This window comes from Psittacula echo (genome assembly GCF_963264785.1).
Source record: "Psittacula echo genome assembly, chromosome: Z".
Taxonomy (NCBI): Eukaryota; Metazoa; Chordata; class Aves; order Psittaciformes; family Psittacidae; genus Psittacula; species Psittacula echo.
This window is the reverse complement of record NC_137742.1, coordinates 19,831,047-19,842,613: the sequence shown is the minus strand read 5'-3', so window position 1 is coordinate 19,842,613 and position 11,567 is coordinate 19,831,047.

Genomic DNA, 11,567 nt, shown 5'->3' with positions numbered 1-11,567 from the left:
CCCAAAGAGTGCTGGCAGTAGGAGGAAAACTCGTTGGAGAACAGCACTTCATGTTCTGCTACATGCCTGTCACTTGTTCTTCCTCACCATCAGTGACCAAGAGAAGAGCGCATCTGAATTGTTGCACTAGTTGCTTCAGTAAAAACAAACATATACAGTAACCCTTGGGCAGACTGGAAACTTTCTATAGAAAATTCTCTGTTGTTAACACTTGAAACTTTGATCACTGGTTTCGGAAGTACTGAAGTTAGCACAATGCAAGATCACCACATTTCACATGTGAAATATTGGGTGTTCTTTTGCTATCATACCGTACTTGGCAGTTCTAGAAATTACCTGATACCAAGTTTGATACCAGTGACTCCATTTTATTGGTCTTTTCTCTGGAGCCTAAGAGATGATTTAAAAAAGTCTTAGTCCAAAACTTAATTTGAAGAAGGTGAATTGGGAAGGGTGTTTGCTCTCTCAGGACACTGGGAGCTAACCTGAGGGTATTAAAGTTTGCACAACAGGAGATTTTATTTACCATAAATGCCAAATGCAGAAAAGAAGGGGGTTTTTTTTTTGCATTTGCTGAATAAAAGCACCTGTGAAGAACCAACCTCCAAAGAAATGCAGTGCTTCAGACACTGCACAGGGCCATATCATGCGGCAGCGGGCCAGGCATACCCTGCCCATCTGTGGGTGCTCTGCAGTGGCCACAGGGTCCTCACTGGTGATGCAAGAGGTTCATTTCATCCGTCACACTGAATTACTCAGGACCAGTAAGTGGCTCAAAGTAGGGACCTGAAAAACAACTTTTCCTTAGCAACTCCCTGTGATGCCTGTGGTTAGAAACAAAACACAACTTGGGCAAGATGAGGTGGCAGCCTGAAAATGTGGTTCAAATCCCTCTATGATTGGTAGCTACTTAACTTCAACAGCATGCAAAACCAGCCTTCCTTCAGCCAGTAACTTCCCAGACCCTCTTTAAACCCACCTGTGAGACCCATGAAGCAGGATGGGCTCCTCCAGGTCTGTACAGCTCTACAGCTCACAAACTCTAACATGTTAGGGTTCATGTTCTCTCTGTTGCTCAGGTTGCATCCTGAGAAGAAGGAGTTCTTGCCATCACCCACTTTTTTTCTGGGTTATTTCTACTTTAAATTCAAAGACAGTTTAAAGCAGTGTTTCCAGCTGAGCATGAGCTCAAATGTACTTTGCACTTTGAACTTCCTAGAGAAAAGACTCTAGGCTTAGATGGTAGGTCTCAAGTCTCACCCTTGGCAGGTCAGTCTTGGAACTCATTCCCCTGGAGCCAATGAACCCCCCTCCCAGATGAAAGCCTGCAGGGTCAGTCACAGGATATTGAAGCCAGCAAAGGGTTTCAGCTTCTGGGCACAACCCTCAGGGACCAGGTACTTTAAAAAAGGTGTATCAGAGTTCATAGGCATGTAAGTGTTCTTTAATCTTGTTTTCCTTTAGATGGGCTCTTGCATAACCATCACAACTCATAATGAACTCCGGCAGAGAAATGCCCGGTCAATCTGTGCTGGTATGTTTTAGATGCATGTTAAGCAATTTGCTGCTTGATCCTACAAAGACATGAGCAATCCTGAAGGAGGTTCAAAGTGCACCTACAAAGACAAGACTAACCCTGAGGGAGGTTCAAAGCGTACCTGAAACAGCCCCAAGAACACAAACCCAAAAGGGTAGGTGGTTAAGGAATTAGGCACTTCCAGGATTGAGAGGTGGCTGATGAAGGTATTTTAAGTACATAATTAGGTGGCTAAGTGCCTCTTCGAATGTAATCCCAAACATTCTTGTCCTGCAGCTCACTGCAGCAGTCCGTGTATTGGCTTCACTGCAATCTGGGACACATCTCTGCTTTGGGTTGCTTCGTGGTCCTGCTCATCAGTAGAAAAAATACCAGTCAGGTTATCTCCCTATTTACTGATAGATACTACGATCTGCTCATTGCCAGACTACTTGCAAATTGCAAACCTTTGAGCAGGAATTCAAAATGAGCCAAGAAAGAGTTCAAATTCACCACTGAAACGGTACCTCAGTGACAGTAATTCACAAGAGACAAAAAAGTATCCGACGTGTAAAATCCTGAAAAAAAGGTTTCATGAATTTTTAATGCAACTTCTAAGAATGCAGCCTGCCAAACTGGAGTTTAAACCAAATGTAGAAAATACACAGGTATGGTAGATTTATACAAAAGATAGAATTGCTTCAGACAGAACATGCCTGATGCACCAATAATAAGGAAGAAGTTGAATCACCCCTACCCACAGACACACAGCTAGCTTTTCCAGTTGCTACAGACCACATGTCCCACATACCAGTTTAATTCTAACAGCCCATTTTTGTCTGCTTTTCTTTGTAAGGCTTGTTCCTCCTCCAGGCAGTGGGAGTGGTGACTGCTGTGTGGGAATGTGGCTCAGTGGAGTGTTGTTAGCAGAAGTATGGTGGGAAGGGCAGAAGGCATGTCATGCCTCTCACATGAGGTACTGTATTCACATCAATTCCCAGGTATTCCCACACCTCAGCTAAGTATGGGAATTTAGGTTATTAGAGCTGCGTAACTCCCTATACGAACACTGGGCATTCTTGTCCAGAATTAAGGTAAACTTAATTTTATTTGCTTCAATTTATTAGTTGGGTAAATTAAGCTAAACGGAAATAAATGTATCATGAATGAGTACATGAACACAAGGCTTTAAGACGGTTTAGCTAATCTACTTTAGATCTAATTTGGACAAATTCTCCTGACTGTCCAAGTGCATAACTATTTAAAGCTAGAGCCTATAAGGAATGAAGATCCTTTAAGCTTAGCTTAAGGTGCCTGGCTCACTAAGGGACCTTTGCATCGGATGACTTGGCTTCCCAGAGGGACAAACAAAAGGACATCTAGAAGCAGCCAGTGAAGGAATGGGCTGGGATCATGGGCAGTACAGCCTCCTTGGGAGCCTGTGTCCTTCTTACACAGCTTCAGATGAACATTCTATAACCTGGGGAATTACAGCCCAGAGTCTTCTTTGGTGGGTGGGCACCTTCAGTGTACCATCTTGAATAGCAGGGAAGAGCTCAGCCCTGTCAGATGCTGCTGGGAGTGCATCTCCTGTACACTGCTCTGGCTGGCAGCTTCACCCACATGGAGGCAAATCCCAGCTCCTTCAGCCTCAGAGATTAAGGCACAAGCATCTACAAACAGTGTGAGCTAAGGCTCCTCCAACCCTTGCTGTCTCTGAGCGTGCAAGAATGCCAAGGGAAGTTGTGAGATGACCCTGAAGCCCATTGCTCTGAGTATTTACTGCCAGAGGTTCCTCCTCTAAGTGATGCTCCTGTATTTTACACCAAGAAATAATGGATTTCAAAGAGAAAGTGGCCACAACTGCCTTTTCTGGGATACTTCATCCTTTGGATGGGCACTTGTGATCTCAGAGTGGTCCAGAGGGAAATTTGCAACATTCTCCATCTTCTGTCTCTGGCTGTCAACACACAGCTCCCCAGTCTGCGCTCAAACTAGGAAGAAAGAGACAATTGCTTCCTCTTTCCTTCCCGTCTTCCTGCCCTACTGAGTTCTAAACAAGCTTTTCTCCCACGTTAGCGCACTGAGCAATGCTCCAAGGTGCAGAGTCTGCCCTTTAGCTGGTTGCTACTGGGAGCAGATAGATTTCTTTCTTCCCAACCCCCAGGAATCTGGATATTGCTTAACTCTTTAGGCCAAACCCATTCCTTAAATATGGTTCAAAGTGTGAGCAATCAGTTCTTGAACTACTGCACGCTGCTTCATTGCTGCATGTGCTGGGGGAGTATGGACAGTTAAGCCTGGAAAATCACCTATTCAAGGCACTGCAAGGCTGACGTGTCTTTGCTTACAACCACCTGGAGGGAAAGACAGGCAGAATGGGACAACAGCTCCAGCTGCTCACCTCTGCAGGTGATGCATCAGCCATGTTTTTATTCAGGGTTTAACGTGTATCATCACAATCTCAATTTTCCATCTGACTTTCATGCCACTCAAAATTCAGTTTCAAGGCAACCTGACACATTGTTTACCCTAAAGCAGAGATCCATCTGCCTTTCAGCATGCAGCTTGTGAATGGATGTTGCTTATGGAACAGCCCAAACTGTCTGAGAGCAACTGCCTGTACTTACTCACAAATGAGTCCCAGGGAGACAGTGGGAAGGGGAAAAGATTAAAAAACCCCAAACATAAAATTAAAGACTCTGCTGAAGAAGGTAATGGAGCAGGTGGACTTCCCTTACCGTCTAGCAATCTTTCATTAGCACGTTCGGTCTTGTGTGCATGAATCCAGTGGACAGACTGTGTTTCTACACCATGGCTACATGCGCACACAACATGGAACTGGTACAACAGTGACAGCAGGGATTTTTCCTCTCATGCAGCTTGCTTCACAGATCCTTAACAAGGATGCAAGCAAATAGGATATTTGCTTGCATTCCCCACCCTTATTAAGCTCTGAAAAACCCTTCCTATTTTTCTCACAGTTGCATGAAGTGAGATCTACACGATAGATAAAATCTGTCACAGACTTCACATGGCAATTGAATCAGTAGCATGGTCCTCAATTTCTTTAACAATTAGGATAGTCATCTCATCTGAAACATTTCTCTGAGTGAAGCAAAACGAAAGCCACTGGATGTGGCAGAACCATGCCAGGATGACACTGGAGCACTTTGACATTTCTTATTTTGCAAGTGATATTTTTCAACATTGCCTGTGTGTTTGCGACTACACCAGAAACTGCCTGGAAAACTACAACTGGTGCTTGCAGCACTTCCCCTTAGTCACCTTCAGAAGCACTGGGATGGAGGTGATGGGTATAGTACCCTCCCGAAAGAGTGGGAGCCAGCTGAGTGCCTCTCAAGGTCAGAGAAGGAACTGTATGTCTCCTACAGCTATTACCCAAGAGCTAGAGATAAAAAAGGAAGGGAAGAGGGAGGACTCGTGTAATGTTAATTCCCTACTTTTATTTTTAGTGAAAAAATGTGACTCTTGCTTTTATTTCCAAAAGTAAAACCTTAAATAGCATGGGGTGAATCAGTACCAACTGTGAGACATACAGCCACTCTAACTCACTACAAATAGAGCCTTGTGCTGCCTTACCTTAATTTTTTGTGCATTTATGTTATGCTCCTTATGTGAAGCATTATTTTGTCAATAAAAACTTTGCTGTTACTGTCAATTATAGGGATCAAAAGAGAGAAAAAAGATAGAATTAAACCCCCCTGGTTTTATCTTCTAACAGAACGTTTTCATGTTCCTTGGAAATGCCTTTTAAAATTAAAACCAGTAAACTCCCACATGTTCCTTCCGATTTTTTTTGTCTCAAATGATAATGTCACATTCCCTAAACCACCAGGAGTGTGTTTTTATTGAAATTACAGGAAAGAGCTTTTTGACAGGCAACTTCAAATTCTGTAGGTTAGATTCAATTGTAATCAGCAAAGGAGGGGAATACTCTGGGTTGATAGATGTAATTTTGACTCAGAGCCTGACAGTCTTCCCAGTGGAGCCAAGGAAAAAATTTCTCCTTGATTTCAAATTGGAACCAAATTAAGTGCTTAGTTTTAAGTGGAGTTGCCAAGTAGCAAATCTATCAGGCAGTTGGTATGGGAGACATCATTTAACTTTAGAAAATTAAAGAGTTTTACCGTATCTAAAAGTCATCAGCATGGAAATTAACTCAGTGCCTGAGCTCTGCTGCTAACTGCATGAGTCTGAAGTATACTGAAGCTACATTACTTGTATATATTACACAATTTATGTTCCTATGTATAGCACGTATTACACTGCACTTCGCTGCATTCAGAAATGACTGAAATAAAAAAACAGCATCTCCAAACTTAAGAAATGTGAAAGTAAGGTAACCTATGTGACTAATTCAGCTTCTCTGAATACGCATCAAAAATGGGCTCCAATGACATAACTGTGTATGATTTTTTTGGGAAGGTCTTTCCCCTTCCATCCACTAAATGAACAGTACCTGACTGAGACTACTCTAGAGACTTATTTTACCTACTTTTGTACACATGGCCCCATCCTTATTTGCCAAATAGTATTCAGACCTCATTCTGAAGACTAAGTATTAATTTCTTTAGAAGGGTTTGATGTTTTTTTTAAGCTTAGTAAAGCAATGTCCAAAAACTAGTTTATATTTGCAATATTGCAGAAAAAAAGAGATAGGTTTATTGTTCCCCATCTGCAACTGACAGATTGCAAATGTCCTGTAATTTGTGGTGGTCTATCTAAAGAAACGAATTCTTGATTATCTTTAATATCTTGAGTATGATATAGTAGGCATCACAGAAACATGGTGGGATGGCTCCTATGACTGGAGTGTTGGAATGGAAGGTTACAGGCTCTTTAGAAAAGACAGGCCTGGCAGGCGGGGAGGAGGAGTTGTTATTTATGTTAGGGATCGGCTGGAGAGTACGGAACTCTGTCTGGGGACGGGTGAGCAGTCGACAGAGAGTTTGTGGGTCAGGGTTAAAGGGACAACAGCGATGGAGACATTACTGTGGGGATCTGTTACAGACGCCTGATCAAGAGGACTCTGTGGATCAAGCACTCTATAGACAGATAGGAACAGCGTCACGCTCGCAGGCCCTTGTTCTCATGGGGAACCTCAACCACCCTGACATCTGCTGGAGTGACGGTACGGCCTGGCACAAGCAATCCAGGAGGTTCCTCGATTGTGTGGAAGACAACTTCCTTCTGCAAGTAATAGAGGAGCCGACAAGGAGAGGTGCCATGATTGACCTCGTGCTCAGCAAAAGGGAAGGGCTCGTTGGAAATGTGGTGCTCCAAGGCAGCCTTGGTTGCAATGACCATGAGATGGTCAAATTCGAGATCCTCAGGACAGTGAGAAGAGCGTGCAGCAAGCTCACTGCCCTGGACTTCAAGAGAGCAGACTTTGGCCTCTTCAGGAACCTGCTTAGTAAGGTTCCATGGGATACAGCCCTAGAGGGCAGGGGGACCCAAGACTGTTGGTTGATATTCAAGGATCACCTACTGCAAGCTCAGGAGTGTTGCATCCCAAGTAGAAGGAAGTGCAGCAGGAGGGCCAGGAGACCTCCTTGGGTGGATAAGGAGCTACTGAGGAAGATTCAAAGGAAAAAAGAGGCTTATAGAAGGTGGAAGCAGGGACAGGCAGCCTGGGAAGAATACAGGGATGTTGTTTGGGAAACTAGGGACCAGGTGAGGAAGGCTAAGGCCCAGTTAGAATTGAACTTGGCTAGGAATGTTAAGGATAGCAGGAAGGGATTCTATAGGTACGTAGCGAGTAAAAGACAGACAAGGGACAACGTAGGCCCCCTTCGGAAGATATCTGGAGAAGTGGCTACCCGGGATTTGAAGAAGACTGAGGTTCTTAATGACTTCTTTGCCTCGGTCTTCACTGGCAAAGGCTTTGACCGCACCACCCAAGTCTTGGAAGGCGGATGCAGGGACTGTAAGAATGAAGGCCCTAGGCCCACTGTAGGAGAGCATCTGGCTTGAGACCATCTTAAGAACATGAACGTACACAAGTCCATGGGACCTGAAGAAATCCATCCGCGGGTCCTGAGGGAGCTGGCAAATGAAGTTGCTAAGCCACTGGCCATCATATTTGAAAAATCATGTCAGTCAGGTGAAGTTCCCGACGACTGGAAAAAGGGAAATATAACCCCCATTTTCAAGAAGGGGAAAATGGATGACCCGGGGAATTACAGACCAGTCAGTCTGACCTCTGTGCCTGGCAAAATCTTGGAGCAGATTCTCTTGGAAGGCATGCTAAGGCACATGAAAAACAAGGAGGTGGTTGGTGACAGCCAGCATGGCTTCACTAAGGGGAAATCCTGCCTGACCAATTTGGTGGCCTTCTATGATGGGGCTAAGAAACTGATGGACAGGGGCAGAGCAGTTGACATCATCTACCTGGACTTGTGCAAAGCGTTCGACACTGTCCCACATGACATCCTTGTCTCTAAATCGGAGAGACGTCAATTTGATTGATGGACCACTCGGTGGATAAAGAACTGGCTGGATGGCCGCACGCAAAGAGTTGTGGTCAATGGCTCAATGTCCAGCTCGAGATGGGTAACGAGTGGTGTCCCGGTGTTGGGACCGGTCTTGTTCAACATCTTTGTCGGTGACATGGACAGTGGGATTGAGTGCGCCCTCAGCAAGTTTGCCGATGACACCAAGCTGTGTGGTTCGGTTGATACGCCGGAGGGAAGGGATGCCATCCAGAGGGACCTTGACACGCTTGTGAGGTGGGCTGATGCCAACCTGATGAAGTTTAACCATGCCAAGTGCAAGGGCCTACCCCCTGGTCAGAGCAATCCCAGGCACAGCTACAGGTTGGGCAGAGAAGAGATTCAGAGCAGCCCTGCAGAGAAGGACTTGGGGGTTTCGGTCGATGAGAAAATGAACATGAGCCAGCTTCAGTGTGCGCTCGCAGCCCAGAAAGCCAACCGTATCCTGGGCTGCATCAAAAGGAGCGTGACCAGCAGGTCAAAGGGGGTGATCCTGCCCCTCTGCTCTGCTCTTGTGAGACCCCACTTGGAGTATTGTGTGCAGTTCTGGTGTCCTCAACATAAAAAGGACATGGAACTGCTGGAACAAGTGCAGAGGAGGGCACGAGGATGATCAGGGGACTGGAGCACCTGCCGTGTGAAGATAGGCTGAGAAAGTTGGGGCTGTTCAGCCTGGAGAAGAGAAGGCTGCTTGAAGACCTCATAGCAGCCTTCCAGTATCTGAAGGGGGCCTACAAGGATGCTGGGGAGGGACTATTCATCAGGGACTGTAGTGACAGGACAAGGGGTAATGGGTTAAAACTTAAACAGGGGAAGTTTAGATTGGATATAAGGAAGAAATTCTTTACTGTGAGGGTGGTGAGGCACTGGAATGGGTTGCCCAGGGAGGTTGTGAATGCTCCATCCTTGGCAGTGTTCAGGGTCAGGTTGGACGAGGCCTTGGGTGACATGGTTTAGTGTGAGGTGTCCCTGCCCATGGCAGGGGGGTTGGAACTGGATGATCTTAAGGTCCTTTCCAACCCTAACTATTCTATGATTCTATGATTATTTTTTTCCCAGAGAACATTGCATTTTGTAGCATTTTCTCTACTGAAAGCATGATGTCCATAACCTTCAGTGAAAACTGGGAATGCCAAGGGTTTTTGCAAAGTCAGTCCTGGGTTTAAACTCAAGCCTACACAAAATGAAGAGCACACTTTTCATGCAAATTATTTATTTTGTGTGCTTATGCAGGCAACTTTAATTCTGAGATTTCCTCTTTTTTTACCGAATGATCAATCTTAGCTTTCTTTAATATAGTTTCCTAAACTGACCTCTCTTCTATTCCCAAGAAAAAACCCAGATTAACAGAACATATGGAGCTGTACCAACCTCCACAGTACTGCCTGACAGAGACTGCATTACACTGTTTCCTTCAGCCCCAAAGCCTACGGTTCATCAACAGGGTTAAGCTTTTAAACTGCTGTATCAGACATTTGACTATGGAGCAAAGGAAGTAATTTTGATTGAGAGCAACAAAACGTTGCTGTCCTCACCATCAGTATTCAGGTTACCCATTTTGTGCCTGCTTACTATGGTTTTTTTAATAGCAAAAGACCATGGATGCTTTGGAAGCCCAAGGTATAATCAGGGACTGGAGGAACAGGCTTTTGTAGTCACAAGGCTTTCAGTCCTCTCCCTTTTCTGATCTTTGTCCCCATGTTTTCCTCCCAGACCATCTCTGACCTCCACCTTGCTGTAGCTGCCAGGCCCAACTTTAATCTGGTGTTTCAGGCTGCTGCTTCTCTCCTCTCGTGGTCAGGCTCAAATAGCAGCCACACTAGGACCTACCAACTGCTTCTTTGCTCAGCTTCTGGTCTGGGAGGCTCAGCCTTCTGGATGAAGGAAAAAACAGTTACAGAGAAAGTCTCACTTCGCCACTGCTGACCCAGGTTAGAACCAAGACTGCTTGGATCAAAGGTGAGCTATGAAAAATTTATCCATCAAACTTGAGCACAGTAGGGCTTGGAGAAACCTTAGCTTTACTTGGAAATATTTGACAAATTTTCACAGGCAGCGCAGCAGGCGTTATCTGAGGATGCAAAAGGTAATGTGACCGCCAAATTTCAAGTCCTTGCTCCAAAATACGAAAAACCTAAAGCTTTCCCACCAAATAGTTTAGAGAATTTAAGGAGAAAAAAAACCTGGTGTATTTTTATGATCTCCTTCTGAGAAACAGCTGTGCAACTTTCATTGAAGTTTCCCAGGAGAATTCAGTCTGGAGCAGACAATGAGCATGGAAGATGCTAGCTGGAATAGTGAAAGTCTGACAAAGCAAGAAGGTACTCCAAACAGGGTCTTGTAATTTACCAAAAATGAAACTGTGCCTCACCCAATAATGTAGGTATTTTCAGTGGAGGCACTTGATGAACATTTTCTAAATACATTTCAATTTTATACCCAACATATTATTTCATTTTAATTTTTTTTCCAGCTTTTCTTGAATGTTTCATCACCACGTAATTTTCCTGATGTCTCTAAGCTGGGTGTTATAACACTTCTAAGAGAAGTGTACCATGCCATTGGACCCTGAATCTGGTAGACAGAACTTAGAAAAGATGCAATAGAAGCAACTGTCTTCTCTGCAAGTCTCAGACAACAACCAGTACCTCTGTGGATCTCCTTCAGCTTTCAATTCAACCTCTCTAACTCCTAACAAATATACCAGATACTACTTGTCAATGCAGAAATTGTGATGCATCAAAACCAAAGTATAGAAATAAAGCAAAGGCATTTAATATTGTGCTATACAGCTAATTTGCTTTCCTCAACATTTATTTACTTCAAGAGTTCTGTTAAATTTCCTTTGATGCTTTCATAGTCCTGCACAATATACATTCACTTTAGTGCAGAGCACCTTTGGATCTCAGATCGCACCATCCACAGTAGACCATCAATCATGAGTGGTCAGTGTCATACTTGTTCCAAATAAAATTACAACTGCAGTTCTCCCATGTGCAGTAAGAATTAATGGAGTTTGGGCTCCCTACATTAGTTTAAGTCCAACTCTGAGTGAGGAAAAAAGGAAGATGATAATATGGATGGGGATTTGAAACTTTCTGTACTCTGCAACAATTCAGATCCAGGATTCCAGTTAAGCTTTGTTAGTACATCAAGTTTAACCAATTTAACCATTTTCCCCAAAACTTAACCACCTGCCCCAAAAATTCACAAATCAGAAAGTAAGGTGAAGGCCATGACAGTTTATTTGGGAAAACTGTACCTGTCTGATAATGTTGTATGTATACATATCACAGCTTTATTTCCTCCTGGACATGTACATGTCATTAATACTAACCTCCTAAAATACGTAAACTGGACAAAGATCAATTTTTGAACAGGTCTTAATACCTCTACATAAAATAAATTTGATTGTAGTTTGATGTAATTACTGCAAAGACATTTAATAAAACCATATCTGGCTTAAGCAAACATAAGCCATGGAACTCAGCTCAAACCTAGCTCATCACTATCTCAAGTAATTAAAAGACATACGG